General features: G+C 42.7%; 1 protein-coding gene across 1 annotated transcript in view; it reads left to right on the top strand.

The window, feature by feature from the left end:
- Positions 1–10,969, top strand: part of DGCR6 (DiGeorge syndrome critical region gene 6) — a 341,424-nt gene that overhangs the window by 277,440 nt on the left and 53,015 nt on the right. The gene's annotated exons all lie outside the window — the stretch shown is intronic.

The following is a 10,969-nucleotide window of genomic DNA, read 5'->3' as shown; positions in this document are numbered from 1 at the left end:
TGAACATACCTCGAATGCAGGAACACAGGTTCCCCATAAGAAAAATCAAAATCAGGAAAAATGAAACCACAAAGGTTCAATCTGCTCTGACCTTTGAAAAACTGAGCACAGATAGTGGCACTTAGGACCGAGGGCAAGAGATCCCTAATCCCATCACCATGGCGATAGGGCATCATAGACATTTCAGGGTGAAGGCACAATCTACACTGTGGGGTCCAGCTGCTGCCATGCAGACAGCTGTGCTTTTACATGTACAGGAAGGTCATTGAAGGCTCAGTGTTTTATTGCAAAAACTGAATCCCAAGCCCACACATTATTATTCTGTGCTTCCTAAAATAAGTTATGAGATGGGAAATAGGGTATCCCCAAATATAGCCAATAGTGAGAGTTTCAAATTGAAGAGGGGCACGACTGATATGTTGAGAACAGACAGAGATTCCATTCTGTTTTTTTCTTTTTCAACTTTTATGTTAGATTCAGGGTGTGCACGTGCAGGTTTTTTCCCTGGGTATATTGTGTGCTGCTGAGGATTGGGGTATTAATGATTCCAACACCTAGGTACTGAACACAGTACTCAGCGGTTTTTCAGCCTTTTCCTTCCTCCCTCCCGCTCCTAGCAGTCCCTAGTGTCTATTGTTACCACCTTCATGTCCATGGGTACTGAGAGTTTAACTCCTACTTATAAGAATATGAGGCCTTTGGTTTCCGTTACTACATTAGTTTACTTAGTGGATTCCAGCTCTAGCCATTTTCCCTCAAAGAACATAATTTCATTCTATTGTGACTGCATAGTACTCCATGGTCTATATGTACCACATTTTTATCCAGTCCACTGTTGATAGGCACCTAGGTTGATCCCATGTCTTTGCTATTGTGAATAGTGTTGCAATAAACATACGAGTGCACCTGTCTTTATGGTGGAATGACTTGTTTTCTTTTGGATACAGATTCAGTAATGAGATTGCTGGGCTGAATGTTAGTTCTGTTTTATGTTCTTTGAGAAATCTCTAAGCTGCTTTCCACAGTGGCTGAGCTAACTTACATTCCCACCAACGGTGTATAAGCATTCCCTTTTCTTCTTATCTTTGCCAGTATCTTCCTATTTTTTTGACTTCTTAAAAATAGCCATTCTGACTGGTGTGAGATAATATCTCACTGTGGTTTTGATTTGCATTTCTCTCATGATTAGTGATGATGAGCATTTTATTCATGTTTGTTGGCTGCATGTATGTCTTCTTTTGAGAAGTGTCTATAACTATGGCCCCTTTTCAAAGGGGGTTATTCATTTTTTGCTTGTGGAATTAAGTTCCTTATAGATTCTGGATATTAGCCCTTTGTTGTATGATGGTTTGTGAGTAATTCGCCCCATTCTGTAGGTTGTCTGTTTACTCTGTTGGTTTCTTTTGCTGTGTGACAGCTCTTTACTTTAATTAGGTCCCACTTGTCAACTTTTGCTTTTGTTGCAATTTCTTTTGAAGACTTTGTCATGAATTATTTCCCATAGCCCATATCCAGAATGGTACTTTTGAAATTTTTCTTCTAGTATTATTGTAGTTTGAGGTCTTAAATTTAAATATTTAATCCAACCTGAGTTAATTTTTGTATATGGTGAAAAGGTGACCAGTTTTTTTTTTTCTTTCTTTTTTTTTTTTTTTTTTTTTTTTTTGAGAGGGGGTCTTCCTCTGTTGCCAGGCGGGAGCGCAGTGGTGCCATCTCAGCTCACGGCAACCTCCACCTCCCGGGTTCAAGCAATTCTCCTGCTTCAGCTTCCCGAGTCACTGGGATTTCAGGCACGTGCCACCACGCCCAGCTAATTATTGTATTTTCAGTAGAGACAGGGTTTCACCATGTTGGCCAGGCTGGTCTCGATCTCCTGACCTTGTGATCCTCCCGCCTTGGCCACCCAAAGTGCTAGGATTACAGTTGTGAGCCACTGTGCCTGACCAATAAAGTGCATTATTAACATCAGTAAAGCTCAGGAAACATAGATTTCACCAATTTTTGTTTAATTTACAGTTTTTCCCGAGTCTTTGGAATAGATTCCTCCCTCCATGAGCCAGAGAACTTGCAATGTTCACGGCAGTGTCTTTAAATGTAGCAGTAGCAGCTGTGGGTTGAGAACACAAATCTTCCACTCTTCCTTTTAGAGCCAGCAATTCAGGGTGCTCTGTGTTCTTATTCCGCATTGGGTAGGGGCATCTGCATGCTGGGCATGGCACCAGTGCCCCCTGGAGGACGGAGCCAGGAAGTCCCTTTCTTCCTTCTCTAAAACCTTTTTTTCTTTATCTAGATCTAAGTTTCTAGCCTATATCATTTTCTTCTCTCTGCATAAGTTCTTTTAACATTTTGACAGATCTACTGACAGCAAATTTGTGTTTGTCTGAGAAAGTCTTTATTTTTCTTCACTTTGGAAAGATAATTTTGCTGGATACAGAATTTTAGGTTGGTGGAGTTTTCTTGCTTGCTTGCATGGGTTCTGAAGAAAAGTTTGATGTGATTTTTATTCTTATACTAACACGTGTTAGGCCCTGCTAAAGCCCAAGGTGGTTAGACTCTGGTGAAACGGTTTCCCTGGGGCAGGCTTTTGCTAAGGAGAACGGAACGCCCTGGGCATATTTCAATGTAGTTACTTTTTCCCTTCCCTGTGGGAAATGGGAGGAAATTTTTCACTGATGTTCACAAGAGCCTCTGGCAGAGCTCCTGGAGGTTCCTGAAAGTGTAGGGCCCCCTAAGACTGGGCTCCCTTAATTCTTAATTCTCAAGTTTCTGTACACGGAGCCTCCAGCGATTTGTCATTTACATTTCAGTCTTCCCACTGTGGTTCTGGCGCTGCAGCCAGCCTCCAATCCTGTTAGGCTGGGACTTGCTGCCTCTCCAGTGGGGGCATAATGGTTTGCCCTATTAGCCTCAAGTCTCTGGTGGATCTAAGACAAGTTGTTAATGTTCAGCTTCTTCAAGGTGTTTTTTGTTGTTGTTGTGAGGACAGGAGTGACAGCTTCCAAGCTGGAAAACAGAGGCCACATTTGGGGTTTGTGTCAAGATATTTTTCCAATGACACAGAATGATGCCACACACATTTCCATACATGTCTTTCGATGCAGCTGTGCATGTGTTTCTGTTATCCTAAGAGTGAAATACCTGAGTCCTAAATGTGCTACTTTCTAGAACTAGTATTCAATGCCAAACACAGTATCCCCTCCAGCAGATGAGAGTTCTTGTCGCTCCAGATTCTCTCCAACACCTGGGGTTCTGTCTTTTAAATTTCAGCCGTTTTGGAGGATGTGTTATCTTGTTGTGATGTTAATTTGCATTTACATGAATATTAAGAAAGTTGAACACATTCAAGTATTTGCTTTTATAAATTACATGTTTAAGTGTTTTACCCATTTTTCTTTCTGTTAGTGATTTTTAGGAGCTCTTTACATATTGTTGATGTGAGCCCTCTGTCAGTTCTGTGTTCATAGATCTGTTCCCACTCTGCAACTTGCCTTTTCACTTTCTTTAGTGGTGTCTCTTAATAAACAGAAATTGTTAATTTGAATATAGTCTAATTTATCAATTTCTACCCTTAAAACTATGTCTCTTTGTGATCTGTTTAGTAAATCTGTCCCCACTCATGGTCATAAAAATTGGCTGGGCACGGTAGCTCATGCCTGTAATCCCAGAACTTTGGGAGGTCAAGGTGGGCAGATAACCTGAGATCAAGAGTTCGAGACCAGCCTGGCCAACATGGTGAAACCCTCTAAAAATACAAATATTAGCCGGGTGTGGTGGCAGGTGCCTGTAATCCCAGCTACTTGGGAGGCTGAGGCAGGAGAATCACTGGAGCCCAGGAGGTCAATGCCACAGTGAGCAGTCATTGTACCACTGCATTCCAGCCTGGGTGACAGAGCAGGATGCTCTTTCAAAAATAAAGAAAAAAATAAACCTAATGAAATCTAAGATTTCTAATTTGAAGATAGAAGCAATAAACAAAATGAGAAACCAAAATACATTCTGTATTTGATTAAAGCAGAGGTCAGCCATAACTCTGAACCTAAGAATAAAAGGAGGTCACCTGAAGCAGCTGTGAGTAAGCAGGAAAAGATAGGAAGCAGAGAGCAGATCCTCACGGCCAGATCTTAGAAAAAAAATAATAAATTAGGATGACATACATTTGCAAAATTAAGGAAATCCCCTTAGGTGCTAATTCAAAATTTATTGTTTGCAATAGGACTAATAAAGAAATTCAGCTAGTAGCGGTATGTGCTGTGGGCTGAGTTTGATTTCAAGAACAGAAGAGGCAGGACCAGTGAGAAATAGCACAGATATATTTGCAAAAGCAGCCCTCTCACGTTAGGAAGAAGGGATACTTTTGCACAGTGAACAGCACTACAACTGCTCATCTCTTTCATATACTATTACACACGGAATGACTGAGTTAATCCTGTGTTCCACACATAGTCCTCCCTGCCCCTAGTGAATAGAGAAACCCAATTTCACCTTGGCTATCTCTAGATCAATTACCTGTTAATAGGTTTACTGTTTTCTTTACCTTTACTTTCAAGAAGAACTAAATATCCCCAAGTGGTATTTCAGCTTCCACTTAATGAAACCTGTCATCTAAAGAAGTTAGTTTCACCCGCAGGAACTAATATCTCTAAATAAGGAGAACCCAAAGTTTCACAAAAGGGAAGAAAAAGTCTGCAAGTGCAAATTAGGCATCGTAGTGCAGGGGCCCCCTCCCCTTGATTTTCAGATTCATGTGTTTTTGTTTTAAGAGAAATAACACTACACGGTGGTCACTGATTCAAAGTTTATACCACACAGTGCAGGACAACATCCCAACCTCACTGTGTGTTGTTTACCAGCTGGGAGCTTTAACTGAGTTACACGATTCCATTTCATCACGTCAGGTTCTTCCAGGTGATGGCATTATGTTGTAAATCCAATGAATTGCATAAACATGAGCCTATCACCAGGTTTTTTTTTTTTTTTTTTTTTCAGTGAAATGAGTTCCTTAATCAAAAACAATGTTGTATGGGATACCATGATGGTGAATAACAAATTATTTAAGTTCATGCATGGTAGTACCAGCAAAACAATTGCAAATGTAAAAGGTGAGTTCGTACCCAGAATAAGTATCTATTTCAGTGAGGACAAAATCCCTAAGGGATGGGTTTCAATGTCATCAATCTGCAAGTTGACGGGGTAGCCCCTGAGGGAAGGTTGTCGTTTTAGCCTTAGAGTTGTTCTACATTGGTCCAGATACAATTTGATTATGTAAAGTCGTGAATACCTTCTATCCTTAATGCCATGTGCATTTGTCCATGAGCCCATTGAACAAGTGTCAGTTAACTAACATCTATTACACAACATGTCATTTTATGCCTTTGATTACTCTTCTTCAGTGAATTCCCTCTAATAAGAATTTACTTGGGATACAAGTGTTTTCATACTTTGTGTCTATTTTAAGAAGTCATCCTTGGCCTGGAGAGGTGGCACACTCTTGTAATCCCAGCACTCTGGGAGGCTGAGGCAGGAGGATCACGAGGTCAGGAGATCAAGACCATCCTGGCCTACATGGTGAAACCCTGTCTCTACTAAAAATACAAAAAAATTAGCCGGGCGTGGTGGCGGCGCCTGTAGTCCCAGCTTCTTGGGAGGCTGAGGCAGGAGAATGGCGTGAACCCGGGAGGCGAGCTTGCAGTGAGCCGAGATCGCGCCACTGCACTCCAGCCTGGGCGACAGAGTGAGACTCTGCCTGAAAAAAAAAAACAAAACAAAACAAAAAAGAAAAAACTTATCCTCTCATCATCCGTCGTTTAATATTCTTCCTTCCAATTCCCTGATCATCTAGCCAACTACTAGCAGCTACTCATGAATCAGGGTCCACTTCTGGTAAAACCATCTGTACACAAGTTAGGTAAGTGAACCAATGTGGGAAATTAGTCAGTTTCTAAGCTTGTCTGTTTAGCCATAGAATGGACCCAGAGAATCACTGATCCAACTGTGAGACAATCAGGTAAAAATTTCATTATCATTTGACCCCCCAAAAACCTGAACTGTTCTGATTTTTTTGTTTTGTTTTTTTTGAGACCGAGTCTGGCTCTGTCGCCCAGGCTGGAGTGCAGTGGCGCGATCTCAGCTCACTGCAAGTTCCGCCTCCCGGGTTCACGCCATTCTCCTGCCTCAGCCTCCGGACTAGCTGGGACTACAGGAGCCCGCCTCCACTCATTTTTTTGTATTTTTAGTAGAGACGGGGTTTCACCATATTAGCCAGGATGGTCTCGATCTTCCAACCCCGTGGTCCGCCCGCCTCGGCCTCCCAAAGTGCTAGGATTACAGGCGTGAGCCAAAGCGCCCCGCATAGATGTTGTTTTTCAACATGTCATTATGAAGACAGCCCATGACTTAAGAAAACATCTATTGTGGAGAACTTCTCTACATTTTGAAACAATCGCGCTGAACGAATTCCAGCCTCACTGAAACTTAGATTTTATTTTTCAGCTGAAAAATGAGCACAGTCATTCCTGTTTGGGCGCCGCAGCGGGCCCGGAGGTGGGCGCGGGCGAGGCCGTGCTGCTGCCTGCGCATGCTCAGGGTCGGCGTTCAGGCGAGGCTGGGCCATCCCAGCAAGTTAGGTCAGACGAGGGAATCCCAGGGGTAGCCACTAGGAATGGTGGCGTCCTGCCTCGGGGTCCTCTTTAGAGAAGCTATGGCCTCTTTACAATCTTCCGGTAACAATAGAAGATGGAGACCAGGCCAGAAAACCTGGGAGATTTCATTATTCAGAGACAACTCTTGGAGCCCTTCTGAGACCATAGGAACAATCCCAGCCTAGCCCGGGGATGTTGAGAGACCCATGGAGCCTGGAGCAGCCACCCCAGGTAAGGCCCCCTGGCGCAACAAACCCTGAGCTGCTCTGAAAGCCGACTAGTTAGAGGCACATGAACTAGCATATCCGAGGTCACCCAAAGAACCACCCAGCGGAGTTACAGAATTGTGAGCTATTAATACGTCAATTTTAGGTGTTTTAAAACACTAAGTTTTGAGGTGAGTTATTAGGAAGGAAAAGCTGATACACAGGCAAAAGGTGAAAAGGTTGTTATGTTATGAAAGCCCTCAAAGGAGAGCAGCTTATCACCTGGTGGTTCTTTTAATGCATAGGAAAACGTACGGGCTGTGATGCTGAAATACTGCCTAAGCTTCAAACAAACACACTTTGCCGCCATCAATACTTAATCAAGAAGCCTAGCACACGTAACTGAATTCTGAGCACAGCCACCCTGGCAGGGACCCCACTGAGGAATCCACACCTGATACCGCCACTGCACAGTCGTACTGGGCGCCTTTCACTGCAGGTATCATGGCCAGCACAGAGTTTTGTCTCCAGGATTAGGGGATCGGGTACATGTCCGACAATGCAGGATTCTTACTCCTAACCCACAGCCATGACAATAAGAATAAAAATGCAGTAGCTTATCTCACACCTACTATATTCATAATGTTCATGGCAACCGTGTTTTTATTTTATGAGCCTGACATGGTACAATTTTATTCTCTTTTATCAGTGGTGGTTTGCTAGATGTAATTTACTATTTTCTCCTTGTGTGAGATTGCTCATATCAGATATTAAAGGTACTGCTGCTAAAAAAAATTATATTTCATGATTTAAAAAACTAAAACTTTAAATACGTGGTTCAAAAGGACTCAAGATTCATGATTTGTTTTCTTTTTTCACTGAATTTGATCCGCTCTGATGACTGTACCTATAAATGGGATACCAACAGTATACAAGCTTGCCTTTTCTCCACATCCTCTCTAATGCTTGATATCTTTCCTCTTTTTAGAAATAGTCATCCTAACATGTGTGAGGTGCTGTCTCAATTTTTGTTCTGTTTGCATTTCCCTAATGATTAGAGATTTTGAGTACCTTTTCATGTGCTTTTTGACCATCTGAATATATTCTTTTGAGAAATGTTTAAGTCTTTTTGACTATTTTTTAATTGAGTTTTTTTTGATACTGAATTGCATAAGTCCTTTATATATTTTGTATATTAACTCCTTATCAGATATATGGTTTGGAAATATTTTTCCCATTCTTAATATTGCCTTGTGGTTTTCTTGATTGTTCCCTTTGCTATGCAGGAGATTTGTAGTTTGACATAATCTCGTTTGCCTATTTTTGCTTCTGTTGCCTGTGCATTTCATGTAATATCCAGAAAATTATTGCCAAGACCAATGCCAAGATGGTTTTTCTTCATGTTTTCTTCTAGAAGTTTTACAGTTTCAAGTATGACATAAGTATTCGAAGCATTTTGAGTTGATTTTTGTGAAATATAAGGTGAAATAAGGGTCTAATTTCATTATTCTGCATGTGTATATCCAGTCATCCCAACACGATTTGTTAAAGAGATTGTCCTCTCCCCATTGTGTGTTCTTGACACCTGTGTCAAAGATCAGTTAACTGTAAAGGTGTCGCTTTATTTCTTGGTCCTCTATTCTGTCTATTGGTCTATATCTCTTTATTGTGCCAGTAGCGTGCCACTTTGATTACTACAGCTGTGTGGTACGTTTTGAGATCAGACAGTGCAATGGCTCCAGCTTTGTTCAGGGATATGGTTGGTAGTTTTCTTTTCTTGCATTTCCTTTCCCTGGCTTTGGAATCAAGCTACACAAAACGAATTTGACAGTGTTTGTTCCTCTATCTTTTGAAGGTTATAGAAGGGGTTGATGTTCGTTCTTTGGGTGTTTGGTAGACTTTCCCCATGAAGCCACCTGGTACTGTGCTATTCTTGGTTGAAGAGTTTTTGACAACAGATTTCATCTTTTTCTTAATGGTTTGTGCAGGCTTTCTGTTTCTTCTTGAATTAAGTCTTGGCAAATTGTATGTTTCTAGGAATTTATCCATGTCTTCCAGGTTATCCAAGTTGTTGGCATATAATTGTTCATAATATGGCAGGTTATCCAAGTTGTTGGCATGTAATTGTTCAAAAGATCCCCTGTGATCTTTTTTATTTCTGTGTTATGCATTGCAACATTTACTCTTTAATTGCTGATTTTGTCTATTTGAGTACTCTAACGTTTTATCTAAGAGTTGGTCAATGTCATTTATCTTTTAAAAACCAATTTTTGTTTCATTTTTTTTTTCTATTTGTTTTTCTACTCCCTCCTTTGTTTACTTTTGCTGTAGTCAGTATTATTTCCTTTTCTTTTCTTTTTTTTTTTTTTTTTTTGGCTGACTTTGTGTTTATTTTAGTTCGTTGAGTTGTAAAGTTGCATTGATTTATACAGCTCTTTCTTTTTAAAAATGTTGGTGTTCAGTGCTATAAACTCTTAATAATGTTTACGCAGCATTCCATAAATTCTGATGATTTTATTTTGCATTTTTGTATATATCAAGCTATTTTAAAAATATCCTGTTGATGTTCTCTTTTACTCTATGATTGTTCAAGAGAGTGTCATTTGGTTTCCATATATTTGCGAATTTTCCTGTTTGCTATTTTTGATTTATTGTTTTATTACATTGTGCTCTCAGAAGACACTTGGTATTATTTTAATATTCTCATATTTGTTAAGACTTGTTTTGTCACCTGACATGAGACCGAATATCCAACTGAGGCGTGAGTGTTTCCTGGTGCCTGAGGACTCTCTGGGACCCGGATTTCCACATGAGGCCTGATGTCAGGACTTCTGAGGCCTAGGTGCTCCTGGTGAGCATTAGGCCCCAAGTGAACACCCTGGCTCCAGGTAGATATATGGCCTCAGGTGGCCGTCAGGTCCCAGCTGGGTGCACACTGGACTTGAGGTTTACATCAGGCACCGGGTTTACACCCAGGCCCCAGTGGGACAGAATGTCACAGATGGACTTCAGGCCCAAGGAAGATACCAAGACTTCAGGCAGATACCCAGGCCTCAGGTGAAAATCAGGCCCTAGTTGGATACTTAGTCTTCAAGGGACATAATAATGCCCCAGGTAGACCGCAGGCTTTAGATGGATACCAGGCTCCAGGTGGACATTAGGCCCCTGGGTGTCAACTTGGGACCGGATATCTAACTGAGGCCTGAGTGTTTCCTGGTGCCTGAGGACTTCCTGGGACCCGGATTTCCACATGGGGCCTGATGTCTGGACTTCTGAGGCCTAGATGTTTACTTGGGACCCAGATGTGCACCTGGGGCTTGATATTCACCAGGGGTTTAGGTATCCATATGGGGCTGGGTGTCCATCCAGGGCCTGATGTGCAGTTAGAGTCACATGTCCACCTGAAGCCTCATGTTTACCTGGGCTCAGGGTGTTCATCAGGGACCTGGTTTTGACCTGGGACCTGGGCATTTGCTGACGTCCACCTAGAGTTTAGTATCTACCTGGGGCCTGATGAAAACCTGGAACCTGATAGAACCCTGGGGACTGGTAGTTAGCTAGGGCCTGGGTATCCAACTGGGGCATTGATCTTCAGCTGGGGCTGGAGTTCTCCTAGGGCCTGGTGTGCACCTGAGTCCTTTGTGTCAGCCTGGGACTGGATATTCACCTGGGGTCTCAGTGTCCACCAGGGCCTGATGACTTCCTGCGGCCTAGGTGTTTACATGGGACCTAATGACCTGACATATGGGGCCTGGGTGTTTACCTGGGGCCTGGGTATCCAGCCTGAGGCCTGATGTTCACCAGCGGCCTAGGTGTCTACCTGGGTGCCTGGGGTGCACTGGCTTCCTGCTGTCTACCTGGGGCCTGGGTGTTCCCCTGGACCTGGGTATCAGCTGGGAGCCTGGTACCACCTGCAGCCTGGTGTCCACCTGGAGTCTTATCAGGCTGCCTGGTCTCTGGTGTCCACCTGGGGACTGGGTGTCTACTTGAGACCTGGTGTCTGCCTGGAGCACAGTGTTCACCCAGTGGCTACTGCCTACCTAGGACCTGACGTCTACCTTGAGACTGGGTGTTCACCTGGGGCCTGATACTCACCTAGGGGCTGATGTCCACCTGGAGCCTGGT

Source organism: Macaca thibetana, chromosome 10 (assembly GCF_024542745.1).
Source record: "Macaca thibetana thibetana isolate TM-01 chromosome 10, ASM2454274v1, whole genome shotgun sequence".
NCBI lineage: Eukaryota > Metazoa > Chordata > Mammalia > Primates > Cercopithecidae > Macaca > Macaca thibetana.
The sequence above is the reverse complement of the archived record's forward strand: the minus strand, read 5'-3'. Positions and strand labels throughout refer to the sequence as shown.